A 20,869-nucleotide genomic window follows, 5' to 3' on the forward strand; every position below is an offset into this window, starting at 1 on the left:
AGCTATGGAAACTTGGCTCTGCGGCCACGTAGGGGGAAAGCCCTGCTTCTAGTTCCAAGGTGCAGTCGGTGTGCTGCGGGACTTGGCCTAGGTCAGTTAACCTCTCTGAGTCTCGGTTTCCTCATCTGTAAACAGCAGGCATATCAGAGCCTACCTCACAGGTATCTTCTCAATTAAAATGCAACAGTGCTTGCAGACTATTGGCTGCGCCATCTAACATACACGTGCTCCATAAATGGTGGGCACTTAATAATTATCAGTTTAAAAATCACTCGCTGTAAACAATGAAGGATAAGTTTTCAAAAATTATTACCTAAGGGGAAGAAAAAGAATAGAATAGAAAGGGAGAGAGAAATGATGAATTTCTTTGCACTGACCTTGTTTTATAGATTTGATATGAAAATTTTATATAGTTATTAAAAAATTAAAACTTTAAAAAACAATCGTTAAAGAATAAAAACAAAGGAACCTATATGCAAAGCATACGCAAATAGAGATTAAACACGGTAACGTTACTGCACATCCCCAATGAGAGCTACTCTGATAAAAAAACCTGACTGCAAATGAAAATCTTAAACCACGTGAGCATGATATCGTTGGTGGAAGTGTTGGCATAATGACCAGGAGAATTCTGTGTACCTGGTGGAAGAAATCAGGATAAGAGTGATGTGACTGATAAAACTTGCAGTTTTTGGTGTGGCTTAAGGAGACACAGATGGAGGTTCAAGGAGATTAAGTATAAACTTGTCCTGTATTAGGATCAGTAACAGTAGGAAGACTGTGATGTATCTTTAAATACATAACCTTCATAATAAGCCCATGATAATAATACTACAATACCACAATCTAGTAATACTCATAATCTTTAAAATAAGCCCCCACCCCGGGACTTCCTTGGTGGTCCAGTGGTTAAGAATCTGCCTTCCAGTGAAGGGGGTCTGGGTTCAGTCCCTGGTTGTGGAGTTAAGATCCCACACACCTCGCCGCCAAAACAAGCGAAACATAAAAAGAAGCAATGTTTTAACAAATTCAGTAAAGACTTTAAAAATGGTCCACATCAAAAAAATTCTAATATTAAAATTTAAAAACCCCCTCCTGGCACTTAGAACGTGGCTCCTAACACCCATGAGCAAGGAAAGGAATGAGGCATCCCAGAAAAATGGCAGATGCCATGTCTGAGACAAGAAATTTACTAGAGAAGCATGAAACATCTGGTCACACCAGAAAATAAGGACACCATCAAGAACTATGAGGTCAGGTCATAAGGACTCAGAAAATAATCTGAATAAGGCTCCACTGAGCACAGACAGGTTATGGTGAAGTCATCAGCATCAGATGCACGATCCTGCCAAGAAGAACAGAAGAGAGGAAACAAACGTGACACAATGGACATCTCTGGAAAGCATCAGGGAGCTGCAGAAGCGAGAGGCCAGGGTGCAGGGTTCTGAGAGGGGGCAGGCCCTGTCGGGTGCGGAGAAACCAGCCAAGGCTTCAGCCATCGAGGAAGGCTGCCCAACTGGCAAAACCGCAGACCCGAAGCGCCAAAGTCTGGCTGGGAAGGGAGGGGTGGGGAACTGAGAGAGATGGTCAACTGCCGTCTTTTCAAGATGTTTAGCAAACTCTGAGCCTGAGGGGCACAGAGAGCTAAAAATCTATGTATGAGAACTGGAGGGCACGACTCGCCAGGACCGTGACATGGAGGCACCCCAGGCTCTCGGTTGGGCCATCTTAGGGCTCAGCCAAGGGCACCTTCAGAGGAAAAGGGGTGTCCGAGGAGGACGAATGCTTGGAGAACCGCAACCCAGCCTCGACTCAGACCAGTCTCCAGACAGATGACAGTGAGAAGCCCACAGAGGCCCTACCCTGCACAAGAGAGGATAATCCTCTCTGCAAGAAAACATGTCCCCTGCAGTCCCTATAGCTCTGTAAATATGTGCAAGAACTATGCTCTATACACAAGCACCAGTCATTCCCAGAGACAGGACCAACGCTGGAAAACAAAGGGAAAAAACAGTCAATGGAAACAGACCCAGGGTGGTCCAGGCATTAGCTGCTGCTGTTGCTAAGTCGCTTCAGTTGTGTCGACTCTGTGCAGCCCCTTGAAACAATTAATATCTTCCAGGAAATAAAGGAAAAAATAGAAAAAAAAATAGCTGAAAAGATGGGAGAATTTTGCCAGATAATTGAAATGCACCAAAAAAAAAAAAGGAGTCAACTGTGAACTCCAGACCTGAAAATGCAGTATCTCTAATTAAGAACCTACAAGGCGGACTTAGAATCAGATCACACACAGAAGATGGAGAAAGAGATTGGAATACGGGTCAAAAGAAAATGCACAAACAAGAGCACAGAGATGAGAAAGAATGGAATACTCGAGAAGGAGGTCTGTAACTCGTGGAAAGCTCCGACACTTGTGTGATCAGATACCGAGGAGAGAGGAGAGAAAAGGGGCAGAGTGTCACTTATCATGAAGCCTGAACTGACGAAGCACGCAAACCCAAAGACTCAAAGCGCTGTATGAATCTCAACCAAAATAAACACAGGAAAAACTACATCTAGACCCACAAGAGCTCAGAACCAGGGACAACGAGAAAGTTTCTAAAGTAGCCATAGCAAATGACCATTACCTACGATGACACTGGCAGAATTCTTCTCAAAATTAACACTTACGGAAAACAACGGCCAGGGTAGAACCCACACCTAACAAAGATTTCCTCTAGGAAGTAGGCAGACTCAAACTGTGTTTTATTTCAAAATAACACAGGGACTGAAATAAAAATAAATGAAATAACATGAAATAAAAAAGGGACTCCTTTTAGCAAAAGGAGAATGCTGCCACAAGGAACTCTGAGCCTCAGGGAAGAATGAAAAAGGAGCAAATGGGAAATAAATGAGCAAGGGATAAACCGCCCTCAAAGGCATGGGTGGAAAACTTCCAAACATGTCCCCAGGGCTGAGAGACAACAAGGAGAAAGCTGACTCGGTGACATAAAAAATAAACACAATTAAAAAAAAAAAACTTTGAAGGGACTTCTCAGGTGGTCCACTGGTTAAGACGCCACACCTCCAATGCAGGGGCACAGGTTCCATCCTGGGAACTAAGATCCCACATGCCACATGGAGCGGCTCTCCTCAATTTTTTTAAAATTTAAAAACATTTAAAAAAATAAAGCAAACAAGACATAGCATAATTTTCTGAGCTTAAAGAAAAAGACAAGGAAAGCCAAAGGAAAACAATAACTTGAAAAATCCTATAACATTTGATTGGCAGGAGGCACAATACTCATTACATGATTATAAACCTAACAAAGAGGCTTAAACCCAAACCCCAAAACAGGCACAGCTTGGTGGGGAATCGCCATACCAAAGAGTCAGTGGGTGCCAAATGGGTGGTAAGAACCATTCAAGGGGGAAGAAAAAAGTCTGCACTGTGTGGTGGGAGGGGCTGATGAGAGATGAGGGTGGGGTGTGTGTTTGGCGGAACAGGACGTGACAGCTGGGAACGTGATCCCCACACTGCTGCCTGCCTGGACCCTCAGCTTTCACTCGTACTCCCGAGCACCGGCATCCTTTTATGTGAACTCTGACAAGCTCAGTCAGCAGCCCCTCTCTTCCACCCTTTGACATCCAGCCTTGAGAAGCCAGACTCGTCCATCACCACCTAGTGACGGGTGCAGGAAGCCCTGCCTGCGCCCGGTTGGGGCAGGAGGCGTGAAGCTGGCTGACTACCCACCAGCTCTCGCGTGCTGCTGCGAAACACTGGTTTTCAGATGTGCAAGGGTCAGGGTCCCTCCCACTTCCCCTCTGGGAAAAGGGCCTGGCTGAGGGGCTCAGGTTCTTGGCTGAAGCATTTTCCATCCATCATCTGCTTCTGTGGGCAGCCACGCCAGAAAGTTTCATCCAAGCAGATGTCACCATAGACGGCTCATGATTCTCAAAGACCACCTTGAGATTCCGGTCTGAGAACGTTGCGTCAGCCTCTCTTTCATGTTCTTTCTTTCCTTCCTTGAGCACTCCCCACCCCATGCACACAGGCAGGCTGCAGTCTTCTTGGAAAAATGGCACTTCTCCCAAGCAACTCTAGGATTGGCTTCTGTCCAGCCCCAAACTCAACACGCTGGGGACACGGTGTTCTCTATAGAGTTGTCCATCTCTAGCCATTGCCCACTCCCAGTCCTACAAGGTCAACCGAACCCTCCCACCCACCGCCATTCAGCCCCCGAGGAGGGCAGAATCTTGGCAACCGGAATTTTACACCCCTGCCCACTCCAGGCTGTTCTCCTAGGCTTCCCTCCACCAGTGGGTAAGGAAGCCAGCAAAGCCAGCTACGAGATGATGGTCCACAGACCAGAGGGAAGGCGTGTGGGGCTTCATGGTGGGGCCACTATACCTGTGTGAATCAACATCCTCAAGCTGTCTCTGTAGGTTCAAGAAAGCAATGGTTAAACAGAGGCCCCATTTCATCGGGGATGTTCTGGAATAAACATTTCTAGGGGATCCTGCTGTGCTGAGTCTGATCTAAGAAGCATGCATGTCATTGAAGGCCGCCCACCAATGCAAAGAACATCCTCTTAACACTTGCACGTGAGGTGCTGGTCACCGCAGAACTCTCCAGGCCGCTTAACGAGGAGAGAGCCTGTTCACGGAACGTGTCCTTTCATCTCGTGCTGTGTCTGTGCCCAGTCGCTGCACCTACAGTCAACACGGAGCAGGAATCTTGACACACCCCTGTGTGAAAGCCAGACCTGGTACAGCAAACATCTGAGGCAGACCCTTGCTGCCCTTGTGCCTGTATTAGGGTTTAAAAATAAAAGCAACCCACACCATATGCCCTGCAGATCGAAGCTGGTGGGAAGAGAGGCTGGATTCCCAACAGGTGAGCAGACCAGGTATGACGTCACCAAGAACCTGGGGGAGCTGGGCTTCCCTGCTTGTCCAGCCACGCGGGCCAGACCCAGATTCTCACCAGACTGTGGGCACACATGGCCCCTTGTCACACACTCACGGTAGCTATGTCCCATGAAGTCACTGTGAACACAAATTTAGATACCCTTGAATCAGGGCTCCTCACAAAGGTAATAAAGGCTGGGTTCCTGCAGGCTCACAGTCACATTTGCATCAACTGATAATGACATAGCCTGGCTTTATGTGTGTTTCTGTTAAAAGACTCCATATTTAACACACACTGTTGATTCATTAACACTGAACTGACAGCTAGTAGCATCAGCTCATGCCTGGATGAAGCTTGTCTAATGCACGTGTTGATATTTTCTCCATAAGGCACAAAGCCGGCTTCATGCACTTCAGACACCAGACAGCTCTTCAGCACTACAGCTGGGGCGATCTTACGCAGCACCACCACCAACAAAGGGCTTCCCTGCTGGCTCAGCTGGTAAAGAATCCGCCTGCAATGCAGGAGACCCCGGCCTTCAATTCCTAGGCCAGGAAGATCCGCTAGAGAAGGGATAGGCTATCCACTCCAGCATTCTGACCTGGAGAATTCCATGGACTGTATAGCCCATGGGGTCGCAAAGAGTCAGACACAACTGAGAGACTTTCACTTCACATCACCAACAAAAAGCACAAAAATGAGAAAAGCGCTGCAAGTTTTTAAGTGGGGGTGAAACGCAAATTTTAGCAAGCAGGTGAATTTGCAAATACGGAATCGATGCATAACAAGACAGGCGGCACAGAGGTCGGCAAGATCCCCTGGTCTGGCCCGTCCTGATGAAAGGAGGCACCTCAGTCTTATTTCTCATCAACCACTGGTCTCTGCTCTGTCTCCTGGTTGGTTCCTCCCCACCCGTTTACAACACGGAGACGTAAAAACCCGTGACGGGAACCCTCTGCTCCATCGTGTGGTTGGGAAGGAGAGCCCCAGGTAAGTACACATCATATGTTTGTTGCTGCTGCTACTGCTAAGTCGCTTCAGTCGTGTCCGACTCTGTGCGACCCCATAGACGGCAGCCCACCAGGCTCCCCCGCCCCTGGGATTCTCCAGGCAAGAACACTGGAGTGGGCTGCTGTTTCCTTCTCCAATGCGTGAAATCGAAAAGTGAAAGTGAAGTCGCTCAGTCACATCCGACTCTTAGCGACCCCATGGACTGCAGCCCACCAGGCTCCTCCGCCCATGGGATTTTCCAGGCAAGAGCGCTGGAGTGGGGTGCCATATGTTTGTTAAGGCATCTCAATGTGTTAGCTTTCTTTGTTTAAAAAAAATTAGGGCTCACAAGGAGAAACAGACTCAGAAGAAACACATGGAGACAAAAGATTCTTTGTATCTATTTTATAAACACTAAAACTTCCCCTGGTGTTAAAATGAGTAAGAATCCCTGAACACTGACTCCGAATCCCAGTTAAATATTCATGAGGATTCTGAACTCTATCTCAAGAGAAGATTTCACAATTAAACATTCCTGCTACGCCTTCCCTCTCCCTGTGCATTCTGGGTCATGGCGCTGCCTGGTGTGAGGTGGGGGGGCTTGTCCCGTGGGACTGACGAGTCTGGGCCAAGGTGGGAGTGATGGGGGAAATGGGGGAGGCAGAGTGCAAGTCCCTGCGGGGAAGAGAGCCTGGCTGCAGGCCCCTGGGGAAGACATCAGCGCCCCATCTCTGCAGGGGTTCAAGTGAGGGAGAAAGGCTCCTAAGGTCCAGGTGGTGCTCAAGACATCTACACACCATGAATCACAAGTCCTGAGACTCAGGTGAATGAGGATGTTCCTGCCAATGCCGTCCCCATCTCTGGAGACGGCTCAGATTCCACAATTCCTTAGTCACTTAGGCGAGACCCTGAGAAGCCTGGCACTGTCCTCTCCAACGCGTGTGCTTCCAATATGTCTAGAAGAAAAGGTTTGTCTATCTGCAGGGAGAATAACTGAGGCCAGAGACAGCTGGCCAAAGAGCCAGGACATCTAATTCAGCGAAGAACCAGCTCCCAGGCGGACCAGCCACGGATAAAGGGCTCGTGCTGGGGCAGGCCCAAGGCGTGCTCGTGAGATGGGAAGCCCTGTTGTTGCCATGGCAACCTCACCTTCAGAAAGGGCCCTCCTGGGGAGCGATGCTGCAGGGATCTCCACCTGCTTTGATCTGGAACATGGGATGGGACCTCAGAGCCTCGAGATGGAGAGAAATCGCACGGCAGAGGTGAAGGTGGTTTGTTTCAAAGCCAATCCCTGGGAGGAGCTGAGACAGGGTGGGGGCACCCCCTGTGGTGCCCTTTCCTGGGGCAAGAACCAGCTTCCTCCAAAGTCACCCACAGGGCAGAATCGGGAGGAGGGAAAGGGAACTTCATAGGCACGTCACCAAAGCTTCTCAGGCTAGCAGGGGGGATTCTGCCTGTGACCCTGAACCTGGATGGGCAGTGGGTCCTTCATCACCCCCACACCCAGCCTGTGCCAGAGATGGCAGTTAGACCACCCCACACAGGATAGAGGGTGCAAGGTGACCCCAAAGTGACTCCCAGTACCTCCTGAGTGGGTGGGGCTGGCGGAAGGGCGAGCAGACCGATTCTAACGATTCTAATGGGGACTCTGAGGGAACACAGCCCCTGGGGAAGCTCACTGACGTGAAGTAGAAGGAGAGGGTTGAGGAGCTTCCGGTGCAAAAAGAAATGGCATCAAGACTTCCCTGCGGGTCCAGAGGCTAAGACTCCAGGCTCCCAAAGCAGGGGTCCCAGGTTCAATCCCTGTTTGGGGAGCTAGATCCCGCATGCTGCAACTGAAGATCCCGCAGGCTGCAACCAAGACCTGGAGCAGCCAAATACATACGTAAAAGTAAGCACTTTTGTAAAAGGAGCTAAAACTTATTTTTAAAAGAAATGGCATCCATGGGAGGGGCCCTGTGTCCAAGGGCTCATCATGTTTTTAATCTTCTCCAGTGTGACTTTACACACAGTCACTGTTCGTTAGCTTGGATCATAATGAGGAAGTAACTTTTTACAGAGAAATCTGAGGGGTGGCCTGGAGCCGGCAGGACACCTGGGTGTGAACACGGCTCCGCCCTCGATGGGGCCACTTGACGTCCTTGTGCTGGTTCTTCCCTTGCCACAGGGGGACAAGGACAGGACCCGCTTCAAAGGACCGTGTGCGGACACAGTGACCGGGACAAAAGCTTCCTGTGGCAGCTGAGACAAAGGCCCACAGATGCAGCGACTCAAAGCAACACCTCTGATTATCTTCCAGTTCTGAAGCTCAGAAGTCCTAGAATCAAGGCATCATCACGGTTGATTCCGGGCGAAAGCTCCAGGGGAGAATCAGTTTCCTTGCTTTTCCAGCCTCCAGAGGCACCTGCATCTTTGGTTGTGGTCCCCTTCCTCCAGCTACAGATAACTTCCCTGGTGGCTCAGACGGTAAAGCATCTGTCTACAATGCAGGAGACCTGGGTTCAATCCCTGGGTTGGGAGGATCCCCTGGAGAAGGAAATGGCAACCCACTCCAGTACTCTTGCCTGAAGGATCCCATGGAGAGGGGAGGCTGGCGGGCTACAGCCCACGGGTTCACAAAGAGGCAGACACAACTGAGTGATAAACAACAGAAGCACAAAGCAGCCAGGCCGGCTACAGAAGTGAGAGCTGCCCCTGCCCCAGGGCCGACGGGGCGCCGTGACGACCGGGAGCCATGACGACCGGGTTGGTGAGCGCAGCAGGGGATGTCTCCAGCTCTGCAGGCCAGAGGACCTCCATCGTGACTGCTCCACTCAGCTGCCATGTGGCAAAAGCAGCCAGGGCTCATATGTACACAAATGGGCACAGCTGTCAATAAAACTTTATTGGCAAAGAGAAGGCAGTGGGCCAGAAGTGGTTGCAGCTGGCCCAGTGCCTGGGGTAGAGTTCTCTTGATTCTAGTCGTTCCACTTCTGCCTGGAGGAAGCTTGGACATCTGTGCACACTGCAGGTGATGAGCAGGAATGGGGGCCTGTCCTTCCAGGCCCTTCTGATGCCTTCTGAGCTCCATCCCTCTGCCCAGAGAATGACCATATGTCCTTCAGTCTGGATCCTGGGACAAGGCTAAACTGGGGTGAGGCCTTTAAGCATCGTCCCCCGACGGCTGGAAGCCAGTGAAAATATGGGGATGTTTGTTACTGCACACAATCTAGTCTAAGCTGACTGATGCAAGTAACAAGTGCTAGTCAGGATTATTCTGCTCATTGCTTTTATTTTATTCTGGCTCTTTCCATCACCCCATTTGGCTAGCACTGGATACAGAGGCTTAACCATTCCCAAGTAACTGGCAGGTCTGGGAAGAGGTCATTGTCCATGGAGGCTGATCCGGCCAAACTGAAAGCATTTTGTAACAGCAAGAAAGCATAGAAGTCATCAGCTTGTGAGTGGATACACAAACTATGGTCCTCAACACAATAAAATACCATTCCTGTGGGAAGGACTGAAGCCCTGATACAGACTACCACACAAATGAACCCTGAGAGCACGCTGCCCCATGAAGAAGACGGACACAGACTGCAGAACTGTCTGTACGCAACGTCCAGAAGAGCTCCCTTCTCACGTGAGGAACGTGCTCTATCATTGCCCACAATGAGGGCTGCAGGCCTCTGTGAACATTCTGAAAACTGCTGAATTATACACAGCTAACAGGTGACTTGTACAGCACATGAATGGCATCTCAATGAACCTGCTGACTCGGCCTCAGCAGTGGAGACAAGAGCAGGTGAAGTCAGGATGCTGCTCTGACTTCAAGGTGCCTTTTACCAGGGGTCAGTGTTTTCTGGGTCATCTTTAAGACCTCACCGACCCCCTTCAAAGTTAGAAGAGAAAGTATCCTGAGAAGCTGCTAAGTTAAAGGTCACTGCTGGGGACCTCCCTGGTGGTCCAGTGGCTGAGACTGCGCTCCCAATGCAGGGGGCCCGGGTTCGATGCCTGGTCGGGGAACTAGATCCCACATGCCCCAGCTAAGCGTTAGCAAGCCGCAACTCAAGACCTCGTGCGCTGCAAACTCAAGACCTCGTGCGCTGCAAACTGAAAAACAGATCTGGCATGCCACAAATAAGACGTGATGCAGTTAAATAAATGAACGAATGAACCTTTAAAAAGGTTATTGCTGGCCTGGGAGCTGGTGCTAACGTTGAACCACCTCCCGAGTCCCTGGCAGGCTGAAGCTGCTGCCTGTCTGGTGGGCAGGCCTCTTTGCACAGATACACGCTCTCAACTACGCCGATTATTTTTCCAAAGTGAAAATCATCCTCCTAACAGTTTCAAAAGAGAATGAGAAACATCATCCGTTTTCAAGCCGGCAGAAACCCCGGTGATTCAAAATTACCATAACGAATATTATTATTTTAGAAAACTCTGGAAGAGTCTCTATATGCAATATTTATTACCTGCTTCCATAAGGCCCCTCGAAACTTCTTAGAATTCCCATAATCTCTCTGACACTGTAGTTACCATTGGAAATGGCTTTCTCCAGCTGAAATCGTGATGTTCTTGGAAGAAAAGAGAACATTTTGGAGACATCTGGTTCTAGACAGAAGTGTTGGCTCTGCTTTGGAGACTGACTTCAGCCACAGAAGCAAAGCCCGTTTCAGGAAACAAAATCATTGTCTCTGACAGAAGCTATGGGAAACATTCGTTTCCAGGTGCACCAGTTTTTAACTTGAACCCCGGAACACCTGCACGAAGTGGGGTATCACCTTAGCCACCCAGGAGCAGGATGAAGAAGGGATGGCGAACCCAATTAGCAGCAGAAACAACGAGGCTCTGATGGGTCTCACGCCTCTGCTATACCAGCCAGGGGTCCCGGGTGCAGAGCAGCTGGCCAGAGAGCAGGGCTCACCCGTGTCACCAACTTCCTGCCAGTTTCCAGGAAGTCAGCTCCATCTTCCACTCCTCCCAGCCGGGCTGCTGGGCCACCGAGCCCCAGGGTGTGAGCAGTCCTCTGCTCACAGGTGTGGGGTCTTCTGTTAGTACAAAGGTAACCAGGCCCTCAAAGACCCCCCCTGGGGTCCACCACCCAGGGTGGGCGTCTCCTAACCAGCCCCCTGCTGCGGCTCTTGCCTCCTTATGACACTGTCCTGGCAGATGGCACAGACACAGAATCACTTAGACCACACTGCACACCACCTCACCCCCGTCAGGGTGGCTGATACAGAAACGAGACAGAAAACCACAAGTGTCGGCAGGGATGTGGAGAAAGGACCCTTGTGCCTCGTCGGTGGGGATACAGAACAGAGCGGTGGCTGCGGAAAACAGTACGGAGGGGTCTCAGACGATCACCACATGACCCCGCAACCCCACTTCTGGATATTTACCCCAGAGAAGCGAAAGCAGGGACGTCAAGAACACTTGCACACCTGTGTTCATAGCAGCTCTACTCTTGGTGGCCAACGGGTAGGAGCAAGCCACGTGTCCATGATGGACGGTAGAGAAATGAAATGAGGTCCATCTGTACATGGGTCACCGTTGCTGCTGGTCAGCCACGTCGCCTCTGCGACCCCATGGACTGCAGCACGCCAGGCTTCCCTGTCCTTCACCATCTCCTGGATTTTCTCAAACTCATATCCATTGAGTCGTGATGCCATCCAACCATCTCGCTCTCTGTCGTCCCCTTCTCCTCCTGCCTTCAATCTTTCCCAGCATCGGGGTCTTTTCCAATGAGTCAGCTCTTTGCATCAGGTGGCCAAAGCAGTGGAGCTTCAGCTTCAGCATCAGTCCTTCCAATGAATATTCAGGGTTGATTTCATTTAGGATTGATCGGTTTGACCTCCTTGCGGTCCAAGGGACACTCAAGAGTCTTCTCCAGCACCACAGTTTAAAAGCATCAATTCTTCGGTGCTCAGCTTTCTTTATAATCCAACTCTCACATCCATACATGACTACTGGAAAAACCATAGCTTTGACTAGATGGACCTTTGTTGGCAAAGTAATGTGTCCACTTTTTAATATGCTGCCTAGGTTGGTCATAGCTTTTCTTCCAAGGAGCAAGCGTCTTCTAATTTCATGACTCCCATCACCACTGACAGTGATTGTGGAGCCCAAAAAACAGAACTCAGCCTTACAAAGGAAGGACTTTCTGACACACAGCATGACGTGGACGAACCATGGGGACGTGATGCCAAGTTAAATAAGACACAAAAGGACAGATCCTGTAGGATTCCACTCATGTGAGGTCCCCGGGGGCACTAAATTCATAGAGAGAGATGGTGGGAAGGTGGGTGCCTGGGGCTGGGGAGTGACTGCGTCACGGGGACAGAGTCTGCTTCTAAACATGAAGAGGCAGAGAGCTGGATGACGGGGGTGGCTGCCCAGCAACGCGTGTGTACCAAACACCTCTGAACTGCGCGCTCAGAGACGGTGAAGGTAGTAATTTCTGCATTATGTATATTTTACCACAACTGAAAAGAATCTGAATTTCTAAATTCCCTTGAAAAGCGGGGCGATCTAGCAACACTGGATGCGTTTTACCATAATTTTCAAAAAGCAGGCGTAACAAAACAACAACAAGAACGCAACACATGAAAACCAGGCGTTCACTCCCTACTGCAAATCCCGAACCCGCCCGCCCACAGCGTGCAGTATCGCAGGGGACACTCCCCGCATCGGGCCAGCGCCCCTCCCCCGCTCACCCCCCCCCCCCCCCCCACCCCGCCCCGCACAGCCGGCATTCGTGACAGGGACCTCCAAACACACAGCCCGCATCGGCCTTCTTGCTTCTGAGCTTCGACTCAGGCTTCAGATGCTGGAGAACGTGCTCCTCCCCAGGGAAGCCTGCTGAGACCCCGGACCGAGTGACTCGCAAACATCCCCGCCCCCGGCAGGTAGGTCTACGGCCACCGTGATGACTGTGTTTCCTCAAAGACAAGACCCCTCCGACCGCACAATGCTCATCATTTTATGTGCTCAACGACAGGATAGAGGCTAAATCGAAAAGCACCAATGGCGCTGATCTAATGGGAGAAGGGGCCCCTTAGCGCGGAGGAGACCCAGCACGTGACTCAGAAGGTAGCGGCACGCGCGTTACCAAGGAGACGAGCTGCTCCGACTCACCAAAGGCCAGTCACACTGACAACTCGGCTTGCCTTCTAGACCCTTCCTGTCTTGAGCTGCCTGCACCTGGCCGGGACCAGGTGATGAAGCTGGAGTGTGGACCCGTGTCAGCTGCCCTATTCCACTTACCCCGGTGTTTACTAGGCCCATTTCACAGGTAGAGAAACGGAGTCCCACACTGGTAACTAGCCCTGATGACACGGCTAGCTGGGGGCAACAGTAAGAATCCCAGCCAGGCCTATGGGCTCAAAGACACTGCTGAGCTAATCAGAATCCATCTTAGCAGGTCACTCTGGGTCGTCCCTATCTTCCCAACACCCTAAAATCTAAAGCAACAACTAATTCCACTTTGGGCCTGAGCTCGTCTCCAAACCCGGGGTGCTAACTCATTTCTGATTCATTGGTTCAGTCACCAAGAACCCCTACTCTGTCCTGGGCCCTGAGCCGAGTCCTTGGCTTTAATTAAGAGACGAATAAAGCACAGAATCTGCCCCAGAAGGCGACTTTCTAAGATGAGAAAACCAGCCGCCAGAAGGCAGCTTGATGATACTTTTATTTATTTTCCCTTTTAAAATGAATTTGTTTTTATTGAAGTAGAGTTGATGTACAATATTACAAAAGTTTAAGATATACTACACACAGTGATTCACAATTTTAAAAGGTTGTATTTCATTTATAATTATCATAAAACATTGGCTATATTTCCTTTGCTGTATAAGATATCCTTGTTTGTAAAGCTTATTTTATGTCATTTTTTAATTTAACTTTATTTGTGGGGGAACATGGGCTTCCCAGGCAGCACCTGCCAATGCAGGAGACACAAGAGATGCAGGTTTGACCCCTGGGTCGGGAAGATCCCCTGGAGGGGGGCATGGCAGCCCACTCCAGTATTCTTGCTGGGAAATCCCATGGACAGAGCAGCCTGGTGGGCTACAGTCCATGGGGTCACAAAGGGCTGGACACGACTGAAGCAAGTGAGCTCGGATGCACGGTGACATGTGCTGCTGAGAATGCCATTTTTAATAGATATCCTTTATCAATATAACAAAACTAATACCATACGCTTATGAAATAAGCCATTTGCTGATAAAACCTATATGTATGTGAGATTGTATTCTTCTCTAACATTTTTCTTTTTTAATACTTGGGCATTTGCATTTTCCCCAAAATTCCAAGACACCTTTAAAACTGCAAGTTCTGAAAAGCAGAATGAATCTTTATACCGAGTTTCTTCTTTGTGATGCTAACAGGCATTTTAGTCTGGCCCTTCTATTTGTGAACCGTCCCTGATCAAACACAGGTTTGGAGGTCTCCACCACAGACAGCTGGGGGCTGACGTGCAATAGGGCCCCCCCAACCCAGCGACACTGGGCAAAACCTCATCTTGGGACTCACTCCTGGGTCCCCAGGCTGAAGTCTCACGCGAATCGAGATCAATTTGGCTTTATCAGTGTCACAGCTGGCTGAGTTTCCTCTCTTTCAAATAAACATCCTTCCATAAATGCCAGCTCTCTAGAGCTGACTCCCAAAACGTTAAAAACCGTCAGGGGAAGAATCCTAGTGTGAAAACCAACCTGAGATTTTAAAAATACCTTTAAAGCAATAGGCAAAAGGAGAGAGCCCCGCCTCTGTCTGGCTTGGCTGTTTGTTTGGAAGGGCAATACTTTCGGTTTCTGATGATGATGTCAGTACTCAGACGGTACGACCACAACCGTTCTCCACTGCGGGGGCGCTGGTGCTGTCTGGGGGAGCCTTGGGGGGGCCTGTGTCTTGTCCGCCTCCACCTCCCTGAGCCCAGCTACTCACCCCCAACCCCGACAGCCCTCCCTAAATAAGAGGGTCCAGAGATGAACAGCAAGTGAAAATCCCTGAATAACCCAAACGGCAAGTAAATTACACCGGTGCCCACTTTCGGTCCCTGACATGAGGTAGTCCACACCGCATTTCTTGGGAGAAACCTCCATCCATGTAGGAACTCTCTCTTTAACGTCCCTTTCTTCCCCAGGGATTTCTTGATCGGCGTGACTTTTCCTGAAACGCTGCTGCAAGCTGCAGCTTTTAAACTGCTGGCATCTGCAGCATTAGACCGGCACTTCTGTCCGGCCTAAACCCCACTTCTCCACCTGGCATTGGCACAGGACATGCCAGCCCTGGACGAGCTAAGATGCTATGCAAAGGGACTCCGGGCTTTTAATAAAGCAATAGGATCAATATTGCTTATGTCTGGAAGGAACGTTAAAAACAACAAACACCAGATGCCCAGATGCTTTCAAAACCGAGAGGGGGTGGAAAAAAGCATCCCTTGAGGAGAGCCGGCGATGGAGTACCCAGATATCTCACGAAAGTCCTGATGCCACATGGCCAAGGGCCCAAAACCCCAGAGCAAACGCAGAGAGCTCCTCCGAGGCCTGTCACTTGGCTGTGCCGAGGATCCAGTGTGGTGCCCCCGGGCCTGAACGAGACCCTCGGCAGAGAAGCCCCAGAGGGACGCAGGCGGCCGGTCATCATCAGCCCCTGGGTGTCTCCCTGACTCTGAGCCTCTGGAGGAGCCAGACGCCCCCTGGAGAAGAGCTTCCTGTGGCCACATGGGCTTGGGGCCGCCTTTGGGGGTGACAGGGGCCGACCTTCAGCCTCGTCTGTTTCCTCCTCTGTGCACTTGGCTTTTACCTCTCATCCCAGGCAACCGCACGCCCACCGAGCGCCCTCTGAGCCTGGCCCTGGGCGCAGCTTGCTGGACGGCCATGGGAAAGACGTGTGAGCCGAGAGGCAGGCGGGCACGGGGAGCAGACACGGGACTCGGAGGAGGAACTCTGGGTCCACAGGAGCTGCCCTGTTCAACCCGGAGCTGCCTGCCCGTAACGAACACAAGCACACAGCTGGGCTCAGCCAGAGAGGGAGCTTTCAGGGGAATCCCAGGAAAACCTGGGGCAGGACGCCTGGCCTCTTCACCTGCATGTGCGTGTGCGTGCGGGAGTATGTGCACATGCTCGTGTGTGTGTGTGTCTGTCTGTCTGTCTTACTCCTGACCCACACCATCTCTGGGCTGCCTTCCTCTGCTCGGGGTGTCCCACTGCCTCCTCCCGCTGCTCCCCGAGGGTCACGGTTGCCAGGGGGTCTTTAGGACCCTGCCTTCGCCCCCCTCATCCCAGTTTCCTAGGGGACAAAATCTAGCTGGCCCCGAGTCAGCCAATTGTCTGCGGACTGGGCGAGGCAACAGCTGTGTGTGTGTGAGGTGGGTGGGGGGAAGAGTGAGAACGGGGCCAGCATCACAGGGGCTGAGAGTCCCAGGCACGTCTGTGACCCCCGTGCCTGGAATGGACGGCCAGGCTGGGTGACACCGAGCAGGGAGGGGCACTCACACAGTAAAGGATCTGCCTGCAATGCGGAGACCCGGGTTCGGGCCCTGTGCTGGGAAGATTCCCTGGAGAAGGGAGCAGCTACCCACTCCAGCATTCTGGCCTGGAGAAGCCCATGGACAAAGGAGGCTGGTGGGCTCCAGTCCAGGGGCTCGTAAAGAGTCCGACATTACTGAGCGACTAAACCAGGAACACGGAAGGCAGGCAGCCCTCGTGAATGTCATCGATCGAGCTAACGCTCTGGGATCCTATGGGAACACAGGGCTCCCTCTCCCATGAGGAAGGGCAGGTCCCTCAAAACGGACACTCGCGTTCACTCTGTTGGCGGGGTGGGGGGATGGTCAGTGTATCACACAGCTTAAAGGGCAGAGGCCACTGGAGCGCCTGTAAAAGCTCAGGTAAGTCATCTGGGTTCACTGACACTCAACCAACCAACAGACACTTGCTGGCCAGCCGGGGAGGGTCAGCCAAGGACCCACGGGGACAAGATGAGTTTCTGCCCATGGGGGAGGCAGACGGAGACCCTGGAGGCAGTGACGATGCAGGTGAGGAGGACCCCGGGGGCACTGCACCCCACTTCAGGGAAGAGGGAAACGTGCGCACATGAGCCAGGAGGGCGGGCAGTGGGGGACGGAGGGGAGCTCCAGCAAGCGAGGACAGCAGCTTCAAAGTCCCAGAGGTCAGGGTCACCAGGGAAGAAAGGGGAGGTGAAGGACCCGGTCCATGAGCCTCTGGAGAGGCCAGCAAGGGGCGGGGAGGGGGCAGGGTGGAAGGAGCAGGAGGTACAAGAAGGGCAGAGGCTGGAGGTGGGCTGGAGAGGAGGCTGGTGGAATCCGGGAGTCACACTCAGGCCCAGGGCTGCGGGTCCAAGAGCCTGGACAGAAGGAGGGAGGGGTCAGGAGGGATCTCCAGGGCGGCAGGCACTTTGAGGGTCCTGGGGTGGTTTTCTGTGTCCTAAACGCGGCCAAGGCCCCAGGCAGCTCCTCGGTGCTTCCCATCCCTGGCTGCAGGCTTCCACGGAAATGCCTCACGGGCCGCTGCTCTGCCTGCTCACCTTGGGGGCCTCCTCGGTACCTGGGGCTCCATCCACGCCTCAAGGCCTCTGGGTGTCGGTCACTCTGGCCTCCTTGCTCCATCCGGACCTATAGAACCGCTCGTGTCTCTGTTCCCACCCACTCCAGGTCCGGGAAGATACTTCTAAGCCAGGGTCCCTCTGCCCTCATCCACCCAGAAACTCTCTACTCTGCTTGGTACTCTGTCCCTCTCGTGTGGACAGAATAACGGCCCCCCGCCCCGCCTCAGACACCAGATCAGAATTCCTGGAACCTGTGTGACCTCACATGGCAAAATGGGGGTCTGCGGGTGTGACAGAGTTGAGGATGCTGAGATGCCGACATAGGATGATCCGAATGGGCCCTTGAGGTCATCGCAGGTGTCCTTCTAAGACAGAGGCAGAGGGGGACTTCAGTACACACGAGGAGAAGGTGGAGGCCAGAGGGATGTGGCCACAAGCCTGGGAACACCTGGAGACCTCGGGAGTTGGAAGAGGCAGGAAGGGCCCTCCCCCGGAGCTCTGGGGAGTGTGGCCGTGCTAACACCTTGATTTCAAAGTTCTGGCCTCTGTGCTGTTCCTAATCGCCCAGCAGGTGGCAAGCCCAGGAGCTCCCCTGTCTCTGCCCCGCTCCTGCTTTCTTCCTTCCTCTCTGACAAGCCCCAAAAGAAGCGACTTGACTGTGTACAAACACTAACTTTCTCCCCCAAACGGAAAGCTCAGATGCCCTAAGCCATTCTCAGAGGAGGTGAAGACTGGTTCTTAGGGGTGCAAAGATATCTTCCTCTTTTCATGCATAAAGTGCAGCCATAGGGACAGCACCTGAGAAGATTCACAGAACATCCGCGGCGTAGACACGTCATGGGGAGGGGGAGCGGCGAACGGCGATCAGGAAAGAAAGGGGAGAAACACCGACTTAGAAGAACAAGCATAAGTGGGGGGTCCCAGGGCCCCTCGCTCGTGAGCCCGCCTGCAAGTGCACCCCTGGGAACAACAGTCAGGGTGAGGCTGCGTTCATTCTGGGGGGAGGCCAAGATTTTTCTAAATTATTTATTTATTGACTGTGCTGTTCAGCTTGTAAGATCTTAGTTCCCGAACACTGGGTTGAATATGGGTCTCCGGAAGTGGACGCACAGAACCCTAACCACTGGACTGACATGGAATTCCCATCTTTCTTGTTTTTGTTTGTTTTTTCAGATTTTTATTTGTTTATTTACTTGTCTGTGCCATGATGGCGTGTGGGATCTTAGCTCCCCCACCAGGGATCGAACCCATGGCCCCTGCAGAGGAAGTGCAGAGCCTTAACCACTGGGAAATCTGAGGCCAAGGTTAACAGGGAGTCATCAGGAGGTCATCGGCTTTTGAACTGTGGTGCTGGAGAAGACTCTTGAGAGTCCTTTGGACAGCAAGGAGATCAAACCAGTCCATCCTAAAGGAGATCAGTTCTGAATATTCATTGGAAGGACTGATGCTGAAGCTGGAACTCCAATACTTTGGCCACCTGATTCAAAGAGCTGACTCGTTTGAAAAGACCCTGATGTCGGGAAAGATTGAAGGTGGGAGGAGAAGGGGACGACAGAGGATGAGATGGTTGGATGGCATCACCGACTCAATGGACATGAGTTTGGGTAGACTCCGGGAGTTGGTGATGGACAGGGAGGCCTGGTGTGCTGCAGTCCATGGGGTCGCGAAGAGTTGGACACGACTGAGCGACTGAACTGAACATCAGCTTGAATCCCAGTAGACAGATGCGGTGATTAGAAGTGCCATGTAAATGGGGAGACTGAGCACCCCGAATGTCACTCCTGCCTTTACTAGCCGATCTGTAAAAGGAGTTCACGGTATGTAAATCCTCAGGGTATCTGAGGACGACACTCCCCAACTAAAAGCTCCCGCGTGGCCCGCAGTGGACGCTCGGTAAACACCAGCCTCTCCGTCCCCCTCCCCCTCTCTAGAAAGCTGCCGGGCGCTTCCTGATGGACTGCGCAGTCTTCTAGCCTGACACACACGTGTGTGCACATCTGCTCCCAGAATTATGTCTGCAGAGAGTCAGCAGGGTGCTGTTCAGACACTGGGAGACTACAGGTAGCGGAAGTATCACAGCAAACCGGGAAAACGCCTTCATACAGCCTTGGCCCGAAACATCTCCCCATCTTGCTGTTTGGGTTTAAGGACTGTGACCTCCCCACGCAAATCCCTGAGCGGAGGCTCTAAGCCGCAGCGGGGTGTGTTTGGGGGTGGGGCTTTGGGAGGGAACGAGGGCTGGAGGGGGCCCATGGGGTCAGCGCCCCATAAGAGGGGAGCCGAGCGCCCTCTGCGGGGCCCGGCGAGAAGGCGGCCATCGGAACAACGGGAAGGCGCCGGGGGGCGGGGGCCGTGCAGCCAACAGAGGCAAATGCGGTTCTTTACGCCGCCCCGTCTGTGATCCTCTGTTACGGCAGCTGAACTGACTGATACGGGGTCTTTCCTACCTCGAACTGATGAACGATCCGAGGACTTACTTTCAGGACAGATATCTCTTTAGGACGGAAACAATAAACATGAGCACCCTGGCTCCCCAACCCGCTCTCCTGGACCGAGCTGTCCCAAGACAACGCTGCCACTTAGTGGCCAGTATGAGGAATTACAGGGATTACACCACAGGCGCTTCCTGATATGAAGGGGAGTGGAAAAGGCGGCTTAAATATTTAAAAAAGTAAGATCATGGCATCTGGTCCCATCGCTTCATGGCTAACAGAAGGGGAAAAGGTGAAAGCAGGGACAGATGTCCTCTTCTTGGCTCTAAAATCACTGCGGACGGTGGCTGCACCATGACATTAGCAGACAGTTGCTTCTTGGCAGGAAAGCTATGACAAACCTGGAGAGCGTGTCAGAAAGCAAAGACATCACTTTGCCAACAAAGGCTGACATAGTCAGGGCTATTTTCTTTCCAGTAGTCACGTCTGAATGTGAGAGCTGGACCAAAAAGAAGGCTTGAGTGCTGAAGAACTGATGCTTTTGAATTATGGTACTGGAGAAGACTCTTGAAAGTCCCTTGGACAGCAAGGAGATTGAACCAGTTATCTTAAAGGAAATCAACCCTGAATATTCATTGGAAGGACTGATGCTGAAGCTCCAATACTTCGGCCACCTGATGCAAACAGCTGACTCATTAGAAAAGACTCTGATGCTGGGGAAGATTGAAGGCAGCAGAAGAGGGTGACAGAGGGTGAGAGGGTTGGATGACATCACGGATGCAAGGACATGAACTTGGGCAAACTCCAGGAGACAGTGAGGACAGAGAAGCCTGGTGCGCTGCAGTCCATGGGGTCACGAAGAGTCTGGCACTACTTGGCCATTGAATAACAACAGCAAAGACGAATCACAGCTCATTTCATCTCCAGTTAGGTTGTTCCTGGTGCGGTGCTGGGCATTCGGACTTGAAAGATCGAAGAGACGGGCGTTACAGTGTAGCTGGGGGTCTGATGC

At 51.8% G+C, this 20,869-nt stretch overlaps 1 protein-coding gene across 1 annotated transcript in view; it reads right to left on the minus strand.

Annotated features, from left to right (window-relative positions):
- The window catches only part of SHANK2 (SH3 and multiple ankyrin repeat domains 2), a 459,075-nt gene that overhangs the window by 362,729 nt on the left and 75,477 nt on the right, over positions 1–20,869 (minus strand). The window lies entirely within an intron of this gene.

Source organism: Budorcas taxicolor, chromosome 25 (genome assembly GCF_023091745.1).
Source record: "Budorcas taxicolor isolate Tak-1 chromosome 25, Takin1.1, whole genome shotgun sequence".
Classification (NCBI taxonomy): Eukaryota; Metazoa; Chordata; class Mammalia; order Artiodactyla; family Bovidae; genus Budorcas; species Budorcas taxicolor.